The 18,821-nt window shown below is 37.7% G+C and overlaps 1 pseudogene; it reads right to left on the reverse strand.

Annotated features, from left to right (window-relative positions):
* Nucleotides 1-4,570: 4,570 nt before the first annotated feature.
* The window catches only part of LOC140845305 (disintegrin and metalloproteinase domain-containing protein 18-like), a 44,610-nt pseudogene continuing 30,359 nt past the window's right edge, over nt 4,571-18,821 (reverse strand).

An 18,821-nucleotide genomic window follows, 5' to 3' on the forward strand; every position in this document is an offset into this window, starting at 1 on the left:
TGTTTAACGTTAAGTCACTCTCACTTCTGAGCGTCCTTTGATCCTTTGTGACCTAGAGAAAATAGAATCTTCTCGGATGAGTTGCTTTTAGAATTTAAGATGATCTATATGAGAGATCTACATACTTCCCCTTGAAGCAATGAATGATTCAGCATTAGCTGACTCCGTGTGGTGGGACTTGATACAGAACCTACCTACCCCAAGAATCAAACGTGTTAGTATAATCTCACTTATGTAAGAGTATTTAAATTATACATTTTTTAGAGAGAGAAATTTTTGTCACTTTTTTTCCTGAGTCTGTATTTTAAAAATATTTCCACTACGTTTATATAGTACTTGGTAAAAATTAAATTACCAAAACGATTGCTCTCATTCATACAACGTAACTCATTAACAAAGTAAATATGAACACAATCTTAAAGAATGGATATGTATCCATTTATTTAAAATACACCGAAAATATACAGAATGTGTTCTTAATGGCATGCATGTAAGAAACATCATCACTGGTGTGTGTCTCGATCTTCTGTGATTCTGTAACTTGCAGAAGTGATGTACCAGCGTCTGCAGTAAGGAAAACGTGTGTGAGCGTCCCCAGGGCCGGACAGCACCCTCCGAGGCTTCCCCAGAAGGGGCGTAGGTGAAGGGCTGGTCTCAGAAGCCCCCGACCGGGTCCCCCTCCGCAACTCCGCAGAGGGTGCGCGCCCTCTCCCGCGCAGGGTCAGGCCAGGGCAGGACACCGCGCCCAGGCCCGAGAGGAGCCCTCCGGCCGTCAGGCTCCGCGGACCCCGGCGAGCGGCTCTGCGCGGATGCGGAGCAACCCCGCCCGCCTGGGGGCCCCCCCCAGGAGCGGGCTCCTGTGCTCACGAGGGCCCAAGGGGGTCAGCCGGCCCAGGCCTGAGAGGGTCAGCAACACAGGAAGCACCGTGCGGCCGGCCAGCCCCGCCACTGTGCAGGCGGTTGTGGAAGAGGCAGGGTTGAGCTTCCCAGCGGAGTGCGGCGGAGGGACGTGGCCTGCACCCCGGGAAACGGGGCTCATACGGGGATACAGGTGAGGCGGCGTGGTTGCCCTTGGAGGCGGGGCATAGGGAGGGGCCTGCGTCCTGTGCCGGGGGAAGGGCTGTGCTCCAGAAGCGGGGCGGGGCTCTGAGGAGCCGGACACGCAGGTGCAGCCGCCGGCCCCTCCACCGTCCGCGGCAGGAGATAACCGCAGACCCGCTGTGCTCCTGCCCACGTGGTGTTTGGTTTCCAAACATTTGACGTTTTAATCGCATTCGGGGGTAACGCAAGGGTTATTGAGCTCACATTCTCTGGAAACAGGACATTCGCTGGTCAACTTCTTGGCATAGTCCAGGTCATGGTTTTCTGGCACAATGACTGAATTACTGTAGTGAAGGAGAACAGAAAATAGAAATTCACAGTATTTTTAGTGGCAGACCACTGCCTATGTCAATCAGCCTACTGCCAGAGTTCTAATTTAAGATGCAGCTCAAAACCACACTCACACTACAAGGATATCAAAAATCAATAGTATTTTAGATGTTTCTTAGAACAGTAAGTAGTCCAACTAAAATGCTAAACATTACATGATTTACTACTTTAGTACCGATTTATAATTTAAGTATGAGGCGAAATAATTTCACCCATGAAATGACTGGAAAACAATTGAAATCCACTTATTCAGTTTGGTATGCTTTTGTTTCTTAGAAAAACCTATGGCTTAGGGAGTCCATGTGAAAGGCTAAACGAATTTTTCCCAGTTAATATGGACTTCCACACTAAACGGCAAATAGAGTTAACTTGGAAAGAACTTTCATGTTTTAATATGCAGGTTGGTGGCTTACCTAGTTTCAGGTTTTTTTTTTCCAAAATATTTTTTAGTGTGGTTAAAATACACATATCCTAAAATTTACCATATTAATCACATTTAAGTGTATAGTTCATTGCTACCAAGTAAATTCACAGTTACCCAATCACCACCAACCAGCTCCAAAACTCATAAGGCTGAAACTATATACCCATTAAACAGGAGCCCCCATTCCCTCCTCCCCACAAGCCCTGGCAATCAACATTATACTAACTGTTTCTAGGAATGTTACTACTCTGGGTACCTCATGTAAGTGGAATCATACAGTGTTTGTCCTTTGTGACTGCCTTATTTCACTTAGCATGATGTCCTTAAAGTTTATCCATGTTGTAGCAGTTGTCAGAATTTCCTTCTTTTTATGGCTGGATATTGCACCCCCAAATTTCCAGTGTCTGTCTAGACCACCACATCTTGCTCATCCATTCATCTATCATGGACACTTGGGTTACTTCCACCTTTTAGCTATTGTGAGTAATGTTGTGATTAACACGGAGGTACAAATCTCTCTTCAAGACGCTACTTTCAATTATTTTGTACCTCAATAGAGTAAAAGGCAAATTTAAAAAATGGAAGAAAATTTCCCTTATAAGGGATTAATACCCAGAATATACAGAGAACTCCCAAAACTCAGCAACAAAATCAAAACTAAACAAACAAAAGAAAAACCCAACCTGATTGACCAGGATTTGAATAGACATTCCTCCAAAAGAAGATTTAGAAACGGCCTGTCACCACATTAAAGGAGGCTCAAATCATTAATCATAGGGAAATATAAAAAACCACAATGAGCTACAACCTCACACGCATTAGGATGTTTAGCATTTTAGGTGGACTACTTACTCTTCTAAGAAACATCTAAGAATCATCCATCGTCCCACCAAAAGGGAAATCTATCTGATGATGATGGTTTGAACTGAGACTAGAGAAAAGGAGATACTCAGTCTTTTCTATTATTTTCAACCAAAATTATCCTAAATGTACCAGGCCATAAACCAGATATGGATTTTCTCAAAACTGATTAGCAAAGCATATAAAAAGCAAATTAATTAGGAATATTACATTGCTTATATATAAGGAAGTGTACATATATGTGTGTGTTTCTGTCTATCTATATATATAGTTAAATAATTCTTTATGTAGTTATATATATGGTTTTATAGATATGTAACTGGTGTGTGTGTGTATATATACACACATATATATAAAACAAAAGAGGGACATAATTTCTTGAACCCAAGTGGAGACCAACAGAACATGTTATGTATGAATGGAATTGTATTTCTCAGAAATTTCTTTCACTAATTATTTATTTACTTATTTTAAAGTACCCACCTGTCTATCTGTTACCACGTAACACTTTGTCGGTCACAGTCATCCATTATTTCCAGGTTGTGTGTGAAGCCAAAAAGATTAATGAGGATCTCCTAGTATCCTTCTTTAACTCTCCCAGCCCGGCTGGCCCTTTCCCCACTTTGTGATACCCAGTGTGCTCCTTTCTTAGTGTCTTCAGGGTTTCACTTAACATAAAATTTTCTTAGTGTGTTATAGTGTTAATTTCAATGACTGTTTTCGTGACAAGCAGAAAGACAAGTGAATTAGATTCGCATATTTTATAAGAAGGCCCAGTATTTTGTCTATTAATATTTTATGTTAAGTTCACTCAAATGAAAGATTGAGAGTGTTGTGAAGAGCAGGACTGAGAGGGTGTGTTTGCAGAGGCCATCCAAAATTATAACAAAAAGATGGATAAAAAGTTCCCTTGGAAAACTAAGAAAATAAAACAAAGGGGGAAAACCAGGTAATTCAGCTCTCATACACTCCATATATACAAAGTAGTGGTGGCAGTACTTCAGAGGTAAGATTGTCTTACCTGTAGCATCAAGTATCACAAAATTAAGTAAAGGGAGGGAAATAGGACTTTGTAAGGTTCCAGCCTAGTTGCCCTGCTAACTAAGTCCCTCATGACTCCAGACAGGACAGATGGTTCTATGCTAGCTATTCCAGAATCAGCTAAGCTTGAAGTCCTTTGTAAACTTAAGAAGGAAATACATGATGTAAATGAATATATTGCCGCAAGGTGAAATACTTTTATTTCCAGCTGGTTAAAATAACATTTTCAATGGCTCCAATATATATATATATATATATATATATTACTTGTAGAAGAAATAAAGATGCAAGGCCTGAAGGTGCACCTCCCAAGTCTGCTGGGAGAGGTCATAAGGGGGCATCACTAAGGCTCAGCAGGGGGAAGTTTTGGATTGGGGAGATGTACTAAGCATGGGCATTACTCAGATCCCCCCAGTGATATTACCCATGAGGCCATTCTTTGAATTTTCTTTTCTCTTTTTCTCTGCAAAGAATCATGACAGGCCAAAATTAAGTCACTTCTGCTTTCAGAGACTACGTACGGTCCATTACTTCCCTCAACAGTATACATGTAATGTGTGTACAAATGAAAGTTTTTTCATTAAGTGGACCACTTAATGGTGGTAGCTTTCAAGAAAACTGACATTTGTAAGGTTACTTTTAGGTACTTAAATGAGGGTTTCTTGCCTTCAGTGAGTTAAATGTTTGGTCAGAAGAGACACAGATGTAAGAATGGCAGGTATAAATTTGTAAGAAATAGTATCTAATTTTAAGGGAATACTGAAGAGAGATTTTTTTTACAGCATTTGAGAATACTAATAGGAAGTGTTACAGTGTTCTGAGACTTTAATAGAAAAATTGTGAGGTTCAAAGAATTTATTAATGAAAGTTTTCACACGGCTTCTAAATTAAAAAAAGGGTTTCCCTAAAGAAAACCAACGCCAAAACGTAATTTAGATCCCACTTGGAAAGGAACTTAAAATCATGCACCAAATAAATTCTTCTCTGATATACTAAGTCCCTAGCACAGTGTGGAACAGTCATCAGGAAAATAGCTCTAGGATAGTCCAGATTTTGACTTGCTCCAACATGCTAACAGCAAACGATTAGAAAACAAAATAGTAAAAATGGCATTTACACTAGATTAAAAATAGCACAGACTTAGGAATAAATATAACAAATGTACAGTACAACTATGAATTTATGACACTGGTCAGTGACCGGTGCAGTTTAAGATAATACATTATTTGTATATTTATATTTACCCTTCATATTCTGTGTTTTCTATTTTGCATACTTTTCTCATTTCATTTCGCTTCATAATCATAACGGTGAAAATTACACAAAAGGGCAGAAGAATGAGGAACCTCAGAATAAGCCAGTTGTTCTTTTGTGCATTGTAGCCTTTTTTAATAAAAATTGTATCTAGAAATGAAACATAGAATTCAGTGGATATTCACTGAGTATTTCAAGTGTGTTTCTTTTCATGTATTTGCATAAATACCCATAAAAACATAATCGAAACTTCAATATGCTGCAAACTCTTATGGGGGAGATAGAACCATACCTAAGCCCATGACCCAAAATGACCATGGTACGTTTTTCATAGATCTCCTGTTTGTCTTTTACGCATATTAATTTTATGGTATTGTATACATGTCTTGAGTTTTGCTTACCACATTCAGCTTATTTATAACATCAATATTTTGAAGGGTAATACATTAACAGGACTTAAGTTAAAAACTGAGAAGGGAATGGACTGTGGGAAAACCCCCATCCCTCTCCCGCCAAATTCACAGTTTCCCTCCTTAAAGGAAACCAACGGAGAGCGACGGCAAAGCTCGCGGCTTTCACCTCTTGCCGCGTCCTGGCTGACCTGCCGCGGTGACAGAGCTGGGCCTGCGGAGACGGGGCGGCCGCAGCGCAGGAAGCCACGGACTCACTCTTGCTAGCTGAAGTGGTTTTCATGAGGAAACAACTTTTTAGTGTGGTTTTGGTTAGTTTCCATAGAACTGAAGTGGTTCGTTTGACAGGTGGCCCGTCCTTTCGGCGGCTTTTGGAGGAGCGGTTTTCTTGATCTCCTCCCTCTACATTGCAGGACAACAGAAGTCCAGCTCAAGCTGCTCTAAAATTTTTTTCTACACCATTGGTTTTCAGAAGCCTGATTATGATTTTCTTAGGCGTAAAGTTCTTTATATCTATCCAGCTTGAGGTCCGCTTAGCTTCTTGTAACTGAACGTTGGTGTTTTCCATCTTGTTTAGGAAATTTGTGGTCATTATTTCTTCAAGTGTCTTTCCTGCGCATTCTTTGTCCTTTTCATCTGAATCACCCATTACACGGTAGGCAAGAATGGCTAATACTGTCTTAAAGACACAATGCTGAGTCTTATGCATGTCCCTTATCTCAAGGGTCATAGTCCTATACTATTTATTATCTGGTAACAAATACCTCATCTAATTCTCTAGCATTATTCTGTCATGGCCAGAAACAGAAGGCCTTGGGACTACTCCTTTTTATTATCTTTCTTTCAAGAATCAGCCAATAATCTAGAAATTATGTCCCTGAAATTATACCCAAATCTCTTATGCCACATAAAAAGGTACACATTTTTACCTTTACACATTATCTCACAAATTACTTTAATTAATTATAAGTGAATTATAATCTAAGGATTACCAATCCCTGACATCCCTACTTAGTTGAAACTATTATCAAACACCCGTGGATTCCTGTGGACATCTTCACGTGGGTTCTTCTACATGTGACCTAGACGCTGTCTATTCAAAGTCAAATTCATTAACTTCATGCTTTGTCTATCCTGATTCATTTATGAAAACATGGATAAACCATCATTATCCATTCTGGTGCTTGTGCCAGACACAACTGATCATCATGCCTTATTTCTTGTTGCTAACAAATATTTGATATTATGTGATGACTTATTTATCTTCTCTTTCAGTTTACTTCAAGCTTTTATAATCAAGCGTAGTGCTAAGTAATTTACCTTCATTCCTCACGTTATGAAAACTGCTCTTCACTTTTTTGCCTGAAGAGACTTTCTGAATTGTGGATATCAATATTATTGCCTTCCCTGACACTTAATAACATGTTGTGGAGGTAATGTATTAATGATGATTGAATGATTTAATTAGTGGATATGCTCTGGCACTTACCTTCATTCATGGGAACAAGAGAGAGTATAAACATGGACTTCATCAGTCAAAATATGATTTGCTACTCTTTCTATTTATACTTTGCCATGTCTTTTCCAAATTTCATTCAAAATGAACACTTTATCCTATAGTTGCTTCCTACAAGGTTTTTAATAATATGGGATGCAAATCACTTGTGTAGTGTCATTCTTCCATATTTGGATTTGTTTTGCATTCATGCTATTACCTTTATAATACTTACATATTTATATATAAAAATTTATAATTTTATATAAAAAATTTAAAGTTTTTGAGTACTCTAACTTGTTTAACTAAGCTGACTGAAACTGAATGTCTCAGGAAATCTCATCACAGATATTATATAACACTAATTTGATTGAGGCCACTATTCAAGATAACTCTTACAATTACACAGATCATAAAATTTGACTTGGCAGTATATTTCTTTAGTTATTTCATAAAATGACATTCTGTGTGGTTTAAAAAATTTAATTTCTTCTTACATTTCTTCTTAGATTTCTGAACATTTCCATCATCAATACATCCCCCTGGTTAACCAATCTGGAATTCACAGTCTGGAGGCCTATAGCCCGGAAAGCAATGACAATTAGCTAAGTTATTACAGATCTGAAACAGAAAAACACATAATTACTATAAATCATGTTAGTCTTTACCTCTTAGATATAAATACCTAAATTATAAAGAATAAAAATCACTATTTTTCTAGGTTTAATAATACTGTAAATATGAAAAGGGGTTAGAAAAATTAGTGGAAATTTTGATAACACAATAATGAATGACAAAAATCACTACATACATGATAGTATATTTCTGACCCCTATATATTGACTGTTTTTGATAATTACTTTGTCTTCCCCAATCATCTTTTAACAAATAGGAGTCATTAAATTATGACCATCATATTCACAGAGGAGAGCACGTCATTGGGTGAATTTAGAATTTTTCACAAATATCACACATTCTATATGATCTCACATGTGGAATTATAAAAAAAACATGCTCATAGATACAGAGAACAGATTGGTGGTTGCAGAGGCAGGAGATGGGGGTGGGCTAAATGGCTGAAGGGGGGGACAAAAAGTACAAACTTCCAATTATAAAATAAATAAGTCATGAGATGTAATGTACAGCATAGTGAGACTGTAGGTAATGATATTCTACTGCATTTTTGAAATTTGCTGAGAAAGTAGATCTTAAAAGTCCTCATCACAAGAAAAAAAAAGGTGTAACTATGTGTGGTGATGGATTTAACTAGACTTACTGTGGTGACCACTTTGTAATATATACAGATATTGCATCACTGTGTTGTACACCTGAAACGAATATTATGCTATGTGTCAATAACATCTCCATAAAAATGGAAAGGGCCGAGAAGGAGTAAAGCTAGGAATACAAAGAGAAGAGGGGGAAGCTGAAGGAGAAAAGGAAAAGCAAACGAAAGAGAGTAAAAAAGAGACAATGTTGAGGGAGAAAGAGGAAGAAGAGAACAAAGGGAAAGAAGAGAGTAAGTTGGGGGTTTAGAGACAAACAGGATTTATTTGTGAGTTTTTGCCTGTGTGTTGGGGGTAGAAGGTGGCAGATGAGAGGCTCCAGCATAAAATGACATGAAAGAAAATTGTGAAGAAGAGGAAAAAGGAATGTGGGAAGTGTTCCCTGGGTCGTGACATATATCCCCTTTCTTGGTTTCCAGGGACTGAATGTTTTTATTACTTTTGTTCATTTGAATACGACCCTCTCTAAGGTTTAGTTTTATTTTGAAATACACAGAAATTTCTGTCTTAGCTAGAAATGCACAAATTAACATGGCATACTACACTGGAGAAATATATTTAAAAAGGGTGAGGAGCTAAAAGTATTCCTGCTAAGATCAAGAACAAGGAAGCGATGTTTCCTCCTTCCGCTCCTGTTCGATATACTAGAAGTCCTAATTAATGCAATAAGGTAAGAGCAGGAAATAAAAGATGCAAAAGTTGGGAAGAAATAAAATTGTCTTTGTTCTCAGATGACATGAATTAGTCATGTCAATTATTTTAACTGAATAAGTACTGTCTTGCCAAAAAAAACTTCTGCAAATATTATACTAAAATGTGAAATGTTGAAAGCTATGTCTTTAACAATAGAGATCACACAGGAATCTCCACCACTTATAGTCAATCATGAAATAAATTTTCAATATACTCTGTTGTGCCTAACTTTCTGGTATTAATACTTAGATTATTAATTTTTGGATTACTAAAAAGATGATCAATTGCCAGGGAGACTGATGAAGAGAAAAATACACACACCCAAAAGAGTTGAAAATATGTCCACGCCAAAACCTGCACATGGAGCCCAGTTTGAAAAAGACAGATGCACCCCTATGTTTATTGCAGCACTATTTACAATAGCCAAGAAATGGAAGCAACCTAAGTGTCCATCAGTAGATGAATGGATAAGGAAGATGTGGTATATTTACACAATGGAATATTATTCAGCCATAGGAAGAAAACAAATCCTACCATTTGCAACAACATGGATGGAGCTAGATGGTATTATGCTCAGTGAAATAAGCCAGGCAGAGAAAGACAAGTATCAAATGATTTCACTCATATGTGGAGTATAAGAACAAAGAAAAACTGAAGGAACAAAACAGCAGCAGAATCACAGAACCCAAGAATGGACTAACAGTTACCAAAGGGAAAGGGACTAGGGAGGATGACTAGGATGGGTGGGAAGGGAGGGATAAGGGTGGGGAAAAATAAAGGGGCATTACGATTAGCATGTATAATGTTGGGGGAGGCATGGGGAGGACTGTGCAACACAGAGAAGACAAGTAGTGATTCTACAACATCTTACTATGCTGATGGACAGTACTGTAATGGGGTTTGTCGGGGGGACTTGGTGAAGGGGGGACCCTAGTAAACATAATGTTCTTCATGTAGTTGTAGATTAATGATAACAACAACAAAAAAAAAAACACCTGCACATGGGTATTTAAGAAACTTTACTGATAACAGCAAATACTTGATAGTAACCAAGATGTCTTTTAGTAGCTGAATGAATAAGCTGTGGTATATCTAGATAATGGAATATTAATTAGCACTAAAAAGAAATGAGCTACTGAACCATGAAAATGCATGAAGGAACGTTACATGCATGTTATTAAGGGAAAGAAACCACTCTGAATATGTGACATACTGCTTATTTTCAAGTCCATGACATTCTGGAAAAGGCAAAACTATGGACATGGTAAAAAGATCAGTGGTTGTCATAGGTTGAGGGAGGAGGGGGGATGAATGGAGAAGCACAAAGGATTTTTAGGCTGGGGGTTGTCATAGGTTGAGGGAGGAGGGGGGATGAATGGAGAAGCACAAAGGATTTTTAGGCTGGGAAAAATACTCTGTATGATATCATCATATGGATACATGTCACTATACATTTGTCCAAACCCATAGAATGTGCAACACCAAGAGTGACTCTAAGGTAAACTATGGACCTTGGGCCATAATGGTGCATCAGTGAAGGCTCATCATTTATAACAAATGTACCATTTTGGTCCAGGATGTTGGTAATGCTGTAGGTTATGCATATGTGGGAGCAAGAGAGATATATGGGAAGAATGGACTTCCCAATTTTGCTGTGAACCCAAAACTGTTCTAAAAAAATGGAAATCTTATTAATAAAGAAAAGTATATCATGAATAAAGAAAGAATACTTGAATAACTGCCAAAATTTCATAATGGAGATTTCTGAACAATTACATGCTCATAAAACTGAACTGGAATTGTAAATGAAGGAGTTATAAATAAATTCCATGCACTGTCAGCAATAGAGTTGCCCTATCTGTTGAGATGTCACTGGGAAGAAAACAGAGATTCTCTTGGATTTAGTTAGATTTTACTTGATTAAGTACTTTATTTGTTTTTTATTTTTTATTTTGGTATAATTAATCTACAATGAGTGACATTATGGTTACTACACTCCTGCATCATCAAGTCCCCCCCCCACCCCATTACAGTCCCTGTCCATCAGTGTAGTGAGGTGCTATAGAATCACTACTTGTCTTCTCCTCCTCAGGCCCTCCACCCCCTACATTATGTCTGCTAATCATAATGCCCCTTTTTCCCCCTTGTCCCCTCCCTTCCCACCCACCCTCCCCAGTCCCTTTCCCTTGGGTAACTGTTTGTCCATTCTTGGGTTCTGTGAGTCTGCTGCTGCTTTGTTTCTTCAGTTTTTTCTTTGTTCTTTTAAATAGTTTTCCTTCTTAAACATTTTAATCATGAAATGTAACATCATAGAGAAAATTTAAAAATGAATATAGAAGTTTTATTTATTTCTTTTATGTGTGTCATATTTCATGGTAAAAAGTTTTATCAAAAGGAAAAACATCCAAAAAGTCTTAAGTAAAAATAAAACAGGAATACAAATAGAAATAAATTAAGAAAACAAATTTGTATTCAATAAAGCAAAGTATCAATAATCTACAATCTCTAACTCTGAGATATTATAAAATACATTAAGGCTGAAGACTTAAAACAGATGATTGAACAAGAAAGAAAAAGACCAGGCCAATAACTGTTATAGAAAGTAAAAATAAAAAGTGTAGCTATTTTGTTTGCTGAATTTAAAGATGATAACATTGACGTTAAGGAACACATTAACATAAAGGATAACATCAGCGTGTTAATATTAAGATAAAGCCCACAGAACACTGAAGGCAATGCCGAGATATTTTACATAGTCTCGCTCCAATCAGTTTAAAAATTATAAAGTTGAATACTAGTAAATTTGGTGAATTTGGGATCAGTCTTATGTTGACTGCAGTATACACTGATTTTCTTTAAGGAAAATAAGAAAACAAAAAGCAAAATTATAAATGTGAAGATATGAAAATGACATGTAAAATAACAAAAAATTTGTATTACCAGACAAAAACACAGAAGCAGTTGAGAGGAAACAAAAAGTTCTTTCGCATGAGGATACACTGCCTATTAGAAACCTCTTCATAAGAACAATCGGAAAATTCTCTACCATGTCAACATTTTTTAAGTATACTCTCTGTAAATTATTATGTAGCCATACATTTTAATTATGAAGAATGTGAGGAGTGATAAAATATGTTCACAATCTAGGTAAAATGTGTGTTTATTGGCATAAGAAAAGAATAAGTGTTTTTCATTTAAACATGTACCTAATTGTAAGTTGTTCTAATTCATTTTTACAAATTTATAAATTCAACACATATAGTACAAGTCATTTAATAGCGTTTGAATTAGCTCAGCTGACTTTCTTTATATTAGCTATTTTTAGGCAAGATCAGTTTAAAGGTAACCTAGATTTGCAATTCTTCCAAACAGAATACATTTTTACTTTGAATTGCCCACAATATAACTTGCAATTTAGAGCTACAAAAAAAATTACTTACCCCATTCCCTTTGCATTTTGTAGTGGCATTACAGTTATATCCCATTAAATGAACTTCCTTACAGGTTTTATTTTGTGTAAATATAAAACTATAATAAAACAAACATAGTATTTCATAGTCATCCACAAATTTGATGTAATATAATAATTATGTTTTATATATGTAGATATGAGATTAGTCAAGTAGAGACTTTTGATTCCATATTACTCTGACTCTGCAAGTCCAATACAAAATTCTAAACAATAAATTTAAGAAAAAAATCTGAGGATGTTCGCCTTGACATAGTTTATGTAATGATATCATATAATTTGTTTTGACACCTACATTGGGAATTGAATTGAGAATGTCCATTGGGAGTTTTCTATAGTATGTTAATGTTCTGCTGTGAATAATTGGTTAGATTAATGTTAATTATTTGTTCCTTCAAAAATTAGAACATAATTCAGTAATTTTGTTTGGGTTTCAAATATAAGTAATATTTTGGATTGTAAATTGTCATGAATCTTTATTATGATATTGATCAAAATAATCCGGCAAGAGAAAAGTTAACTGGTCACATTGACCAATGGATTAGATTAGGGAGCCCAGGTATAAAGCCTTGTAAATATGGTCAAATGATTTTCAGTAAGGCTGCCAAGACTCTTCAACGGCATGGAACAGTCTCTTCAACAAATAGTACTGGGAAAACTAGATATCTAGTTTTGTTTGTTATATACAAAATAGTACTGGGAAAACAAGATATCAAAAGAATGAACTTAGACCCTTATCTTACACCATATACAAAAATTAACTCAAAGTGATCAAAGACCCAAGCATAAGAGTTAAAACTATGAAACTCTTAGCAGACACAGGAAAAAGGTTCCTAACATTAATTTGGGAATGCTTTTTTTATATGATACCAAAATCACAGGTAACAAAAAAGAACACATACTCTGGACTTAATCAAAATTAAAAAGACTTTCAGGTGTCAAAGGACACTATCAAGAGACTGAAAAGGCAACACACAGAATAGGATAAATGATTAACAAATCATATATCTCATAAGGGATTAATATCCAGAATATATATAGAATTCCTAAATCTCAATAACAAAAACCAACACTCAAAAATAATGGCCAAAGGAGACAAAAATAGATATTTCTCCAAGGAAGATATAGAGATGGTCAAAAAGCACATGAAAAGCAAACAGACAAAACAGAAATAGACTCATGAACACACAGAACAAGCTGGTGGTTGTACAGGGAGGAGTTGGGAGATGGGCAAAATAGGTGAAGGGGATAAGGAGGCATTTTTTTCTCATGTAAGGAGTGATGACAAGTTAATTAAAAAATCAAAGTTACTGGATAACGCAGGCTTCCAGTTTCATAAAAAAGAATGTATCTTGACATTGTGACAACATGGATGGACCTTGAAGCTATTATGCTAGGTGACAATTCAGACAAAGACAGATGCCACGTGATTTCACTTATATGTGGAATCTAAAAAACAAACAAATCAAACAAAACACAGACTCATAGACACAGATGTTTTCTGTTTGATATGTGGTTGCCAAAGGTAAGCAGGGTTGAGGGTACAAAATGGGTGTGAACAGGATCAAGAAGTACAAACTTCAGTTATAAAATAAAGAAGGCACAGAGAGGTAATGTACAGCACAGGGAGTATAGTCAATAATATTGCATTCACTTTTACACTTACTTAATTACACTAAGATGTAATTATACTTACTGGGGTGATCATTTTACAGTGTACACAAATGTTGAGTTATTATGTTGTATACTGGAAACTAATGTAAAATTTATGTCAATTATACTTCAATAAAAAAGATAAAAATAACACACAGCATGGCACTAAAAAAAAGCTGGCTAATTGAGTCATCATGTCTAGGTTTTATTTTTAATTCAGAAGTAAGTGCTGAGTGCCATATACATGAAATACTCTTTAAATCTCAGATGCCTTATGTTTTCTGTAATGTGTGCACTCATACTTCCAGATTGAATAAGCCTCTGAGCCATTTTTGTTCTCCCTTGATTTTGTGACTACATGAACGTCAATGTTCATATGTATATATGCACATATCATAAGCTTGTACATCGCTGTAACCATGCTTTCCTATTACAGACTTCTTGTTTGATTCTTCCAAACTTCTCACCCTGACATTTTGATTTACACATAAGCATATAATTTAAATAAAATGAAAGCTCAATTATGTTTATTTGGGAAGCATGGAATATTGCAAACTCTAAATTAGAATTCTGTACTTTAAAGCTGTTATAACTCAAAGATCTAAAAATATCACCTGTTAGTGGTATCTTGTGCTTAAAACACAGGCATTTTTTTCTCAATGTAAGGAATGATGACAAGTTAATTAAAAAATCAAAGTTACTGGATAACGGAGGCTTAGTTTATCTTTTTAATATCATATGGGAAATAAGCGGCAGCACCAGGTTCAAATCCACTCAGTGTAATTGTGATAGTCATCGTGAAATACATATCTGATAAAATTACAGAATTTAACATGGCTAAATATAAATGAACATGTTTTGTTACCATTTGCGCACCACAGATAGTGCCATCAGCTACATAGGCATGATCTCTTCCATCTGATCTCACTAATGACCCCGTAGTTACAGAGAGACATTCGTGCCCTTGAATATATGAATAAACTGCAGATTGAACATCATTTTTGTAAGTATTCTTATGTGGCCAAACACAAGCTAGTTTTCCACAGAGAACATCCCTGGAAATGGAAAGCAGAAAATTCCTCATTATTTTATTCTTAAATGATGCCTAATTCCAAATAAGTATTATCTTAATAGATGGTAGCATAGATGTTGTTTCTTTGATGATATAAAACCAGAAAAATATGCCAAAATAATATTATCTTACAGTGCACAAAACTAAATGCAATCCAATTAATTAGCACGCTGTAGAATTGAAAAATTCTGAACTTTATTGCAGAGAGGACTTCATTTCCTGTTTCAGAGCTCAGCTTTGTTGCCTCGTCTCCAACGGTGTTAGAGAGGTCATCGTATCTTGCCCCTTCTTTGGGAAAATTCATCACCTAAGCCCACTTTGATACAGGTTAGCCAGTCTGGTCATTTGTTACCCACCATTTTCTGACAGTGGCTGATGGCATTTATTTCCTCTCCGTGCATCCTAGAGTCCCTTCTGATTATGCCCATGGTCTCTGCCATAATCCCTTTATTCTATATAGTTGATAGAAAAACAGTGCTCCAATACTCCAAGGTTAGCTATCCATAGGTACTGTTTTACATAGCAGTGTTCTGGAAACAAACAACAAGAACAAAAACAAAATAAAACTGTTTCATCAGTGCTATGTCTTAAAATTCAAAGCACTTGCTTTAGCATCATTATCAATCAACTTAATAAAAAAAACCTCAATTTAAAATTTCCATATGGAGCACAAATTTCTGATTTTTGGCAGTTTATGTGCACTTCCTCTCTCTGGTAATAAACACTAGCCTTTCTTTAGTCTAGTCTCATTATTAGAACAATACTGAGGAAAAAGCAAACTGAATTGCATAGAAGGAAAATAAATGGAAAATGATAAGTGAAACTATTCTTCTGGTATAAGATTTACTGTCCATTTCTATCTTGTGTCTGGACAAGAAACAGTAATTTTTATGACTCAATGAAACAGTTACTTTTAAATACATACTTCTGTTTGCAAGGCAATGGTTGTGAATTTTTAAAACTGCACTTTCCGGGACTATCACGCAGAGAATTAACTTCTTCAAAACAGCAAACGGAGCTCCTTGAGCACCTTAAAATGCAAACAGGTAGTCCAAATTAAAATTTTTGTCTATAAAAAGCTAATAAAAACTCTTATTGCATAAACAGAAAAATCATGAACTTGATCATTTTCTCTGTGTGTGTGTCTGTCAATGCAAGTAGAAGGTTAACAGTTGGCTTACTGAACAGAAAACAGAAAAGGATTGTATCTATTGCAGTAAATCATATTGTTGAAAACAATTTCCTACCCCTCCCAGTGAGAATGCATACTTCCTAGTCCAGTGGAGATTAAGACAGATATTGTAACCTGCTCTGCTTAATGGAATGAGAGAATTGACGCTTGTCATTTATGGGTGGAAACCTTCAGGACTAGTACAACGAGCAACATACTCTTTTTCTCTGATGAGGGATAAGCGGTATTAGCTGCGAGTCTGGAGTCACAGCAAAGGCAGTGTGGGGGAGCAGAATAGCTGCGGTGGACATGTGAGCCTCAGGATTTTAAGGTTATTTCCATTTCCTTAAACACAGGAACTGGTACCTTGAATAGAGTTCTGTTACAACCCATACCTAAATTTTGTGGTGCTGTAACTGAAGCCTGGCAGTAGGTGTGAAGAAAACTATCGTCAGAGGCTGAAAGGAGAGGAATACATGCTTTGTGAGGATGAAACATTTGGAGGAACCATTTTCTCAGTCATTTAAAAGGAGATAATGTCCTTCAGGGACTTGTTGCCTTAAGCGAAGAGGCAAGGAACCAAAATGTGTCTTGACGGCTGCACTGGACCAGACGGGGCGAGTGCCCAGGCAGAGAGGAGCTCACCTCGGGGACGATGCAGTTATCTCAGAAGAAGTAATAGTAATAATAAAAAAAGACAAAGCCCAGAAATGTGTCCACCCTCCAGGCGCCAGGGCTGACGGTGACGGGGCTGGCCGACGTGAATCGCCCAAGTCATTGTGTCCCTTGGGTGGTTTTCTGTCTTTCCCGTGGTGGGCGCTCTTTGGCGGCTGCTAATCTGGTGGAATGAGATCTTCACATCTCCCGTTTATTCCCACGTGTCTATCCACACAGCTCCGTCACAGAACTCCGGGCTCTAGCCTTCCCAGGGTCCCGCGTCCGGGCGCCCCGCTGACCAGCTGGGCCCTCATTCATTGTCCGTGAGGCCATCTGTGACCTAACTTCTGACCTTGTCTCCTTCCACAGGAAATGGTGGACCAGGCATCCCCCCCCGAGGGAGGCTATGCTATGGCTACTGTCCTTTTTCAGCTCATAACCGATTTAGTGAGCTGACACATCTACAACAAGAGCCGAGGCTTGTTCCTCCTCTGCCAGCTGGTCATAGTGAGGCCCCACGTGTCCACAGGTATGAACCGACGGAGAAGCCAAGGGGAAAGGTGGAGAGAGATGTACAGTTCTGGACTTCCCGCTCATGGGTTGCTCTTCTGCGCCCTCTTTGTTTGTGCATGAATCCAGATGAATGAGTGACTCCCGTCTATCTACTCATCTAACTCAGTGGCTCTGACATAACTAAGCTTATAACGCACAGTCCTGAACACATGGCCACTTGGTGTATGAACGTCATCTTCGCCATCTCCATGAGGAGCAATAGTGTGCCCAATTTTTTTGTCAAAGTGGTATCATTCTCTGGTTCACAGTGCACAGCCTCGGACTAGAACCCCAGGGAACTTCACTGTCACTCTCCCAAGGAAGCCCAGTACAAGCCCCACATGGCATTTTCCCCCTCACAACCTACGCCTCTAATATTATTGGATCAGTGATGTTTTATGATTCAAAATTCAGGGATGCTCAGCTGACAGCTTGGACATGCTGCAGAGCCCTTTCCTGTTCTTCACATCACTCAATGTCAGCTGCGTTTCATGCCACCTGGTAAATGGAGCTGAGCAGTCCTTCTCCATGGGGAGTCTGCTGCCTCTGGGACCCAAAGGCCCACCAGTGTTACCCTTCTTTGTCATATGAGACGCAAGGTGCATATAGTGAATTTTTAACTTTCTATAGAGTATCAGGTCATGCTTCTGACCACCGGACTCCTAGAAATTTTACTGATGTGACAGGTTCCTGAGCATTTTGAGGGTCTATTTCCTGCCCTTTGCAACACATGTGTTTACTTAGACCCCCACCATTCTACCTATGCTTCGCTTATTTAGCTGGATAAGTACAAAATCACTAATGGAGTGGATCAATGTGATATTTTCTGGGATGTCTACATCTCTGCAGCTACATGATGCCTGGGGGAAGGAGCGTAAACATAGCTCTGAAGCAAGACTGGAAATTAATGGCATCGTCCCTTCCACGTGATTGCAAACTGTTTCTAGTTTTCTGTTTTCAAATAGTAATAGAAAAGACTGTATTTGCCAAACCAATGGCTACACTCCTACCATATATCTGAGGCCATTCTGATCTGCTCGAGCAGAGACCTCAGGGGATGCAATTACTTAACCTACCACTTGGCTGCATTTGCAGTAGATTACTATTATCTTCTGGGGACCATCTGGCTTCCGCAGGGATCAGACTGAGTAACTACATGTAGATGTTACACAGCCAACCACCCTTTGAGGGGAGCACCAGTATTTGGAAACCCCCGACAGTTATAGACACGTTGTCCATGGCCTCACCACACAGGACAAGGACCTAGTAATGGTACTGCACAAACCACTTATGGGCCAGCCCCAAGGATGCCCTTTGGGACTGAGAAATGACTACCAGTGGACTTGGATCTA

Source organism: Manis javanica, chromosome 12 (genome assembly GCF_040802235.1).
Source record: "Manis javanica isolate MJ-LG chromosome 12, MJ_LKY, whole genome shotgun sequence".
NCBI lineage: Eukaryota > Metazoa > Chordata > Mammalia > Pholidota > Manidae > Manis > Manis javanica.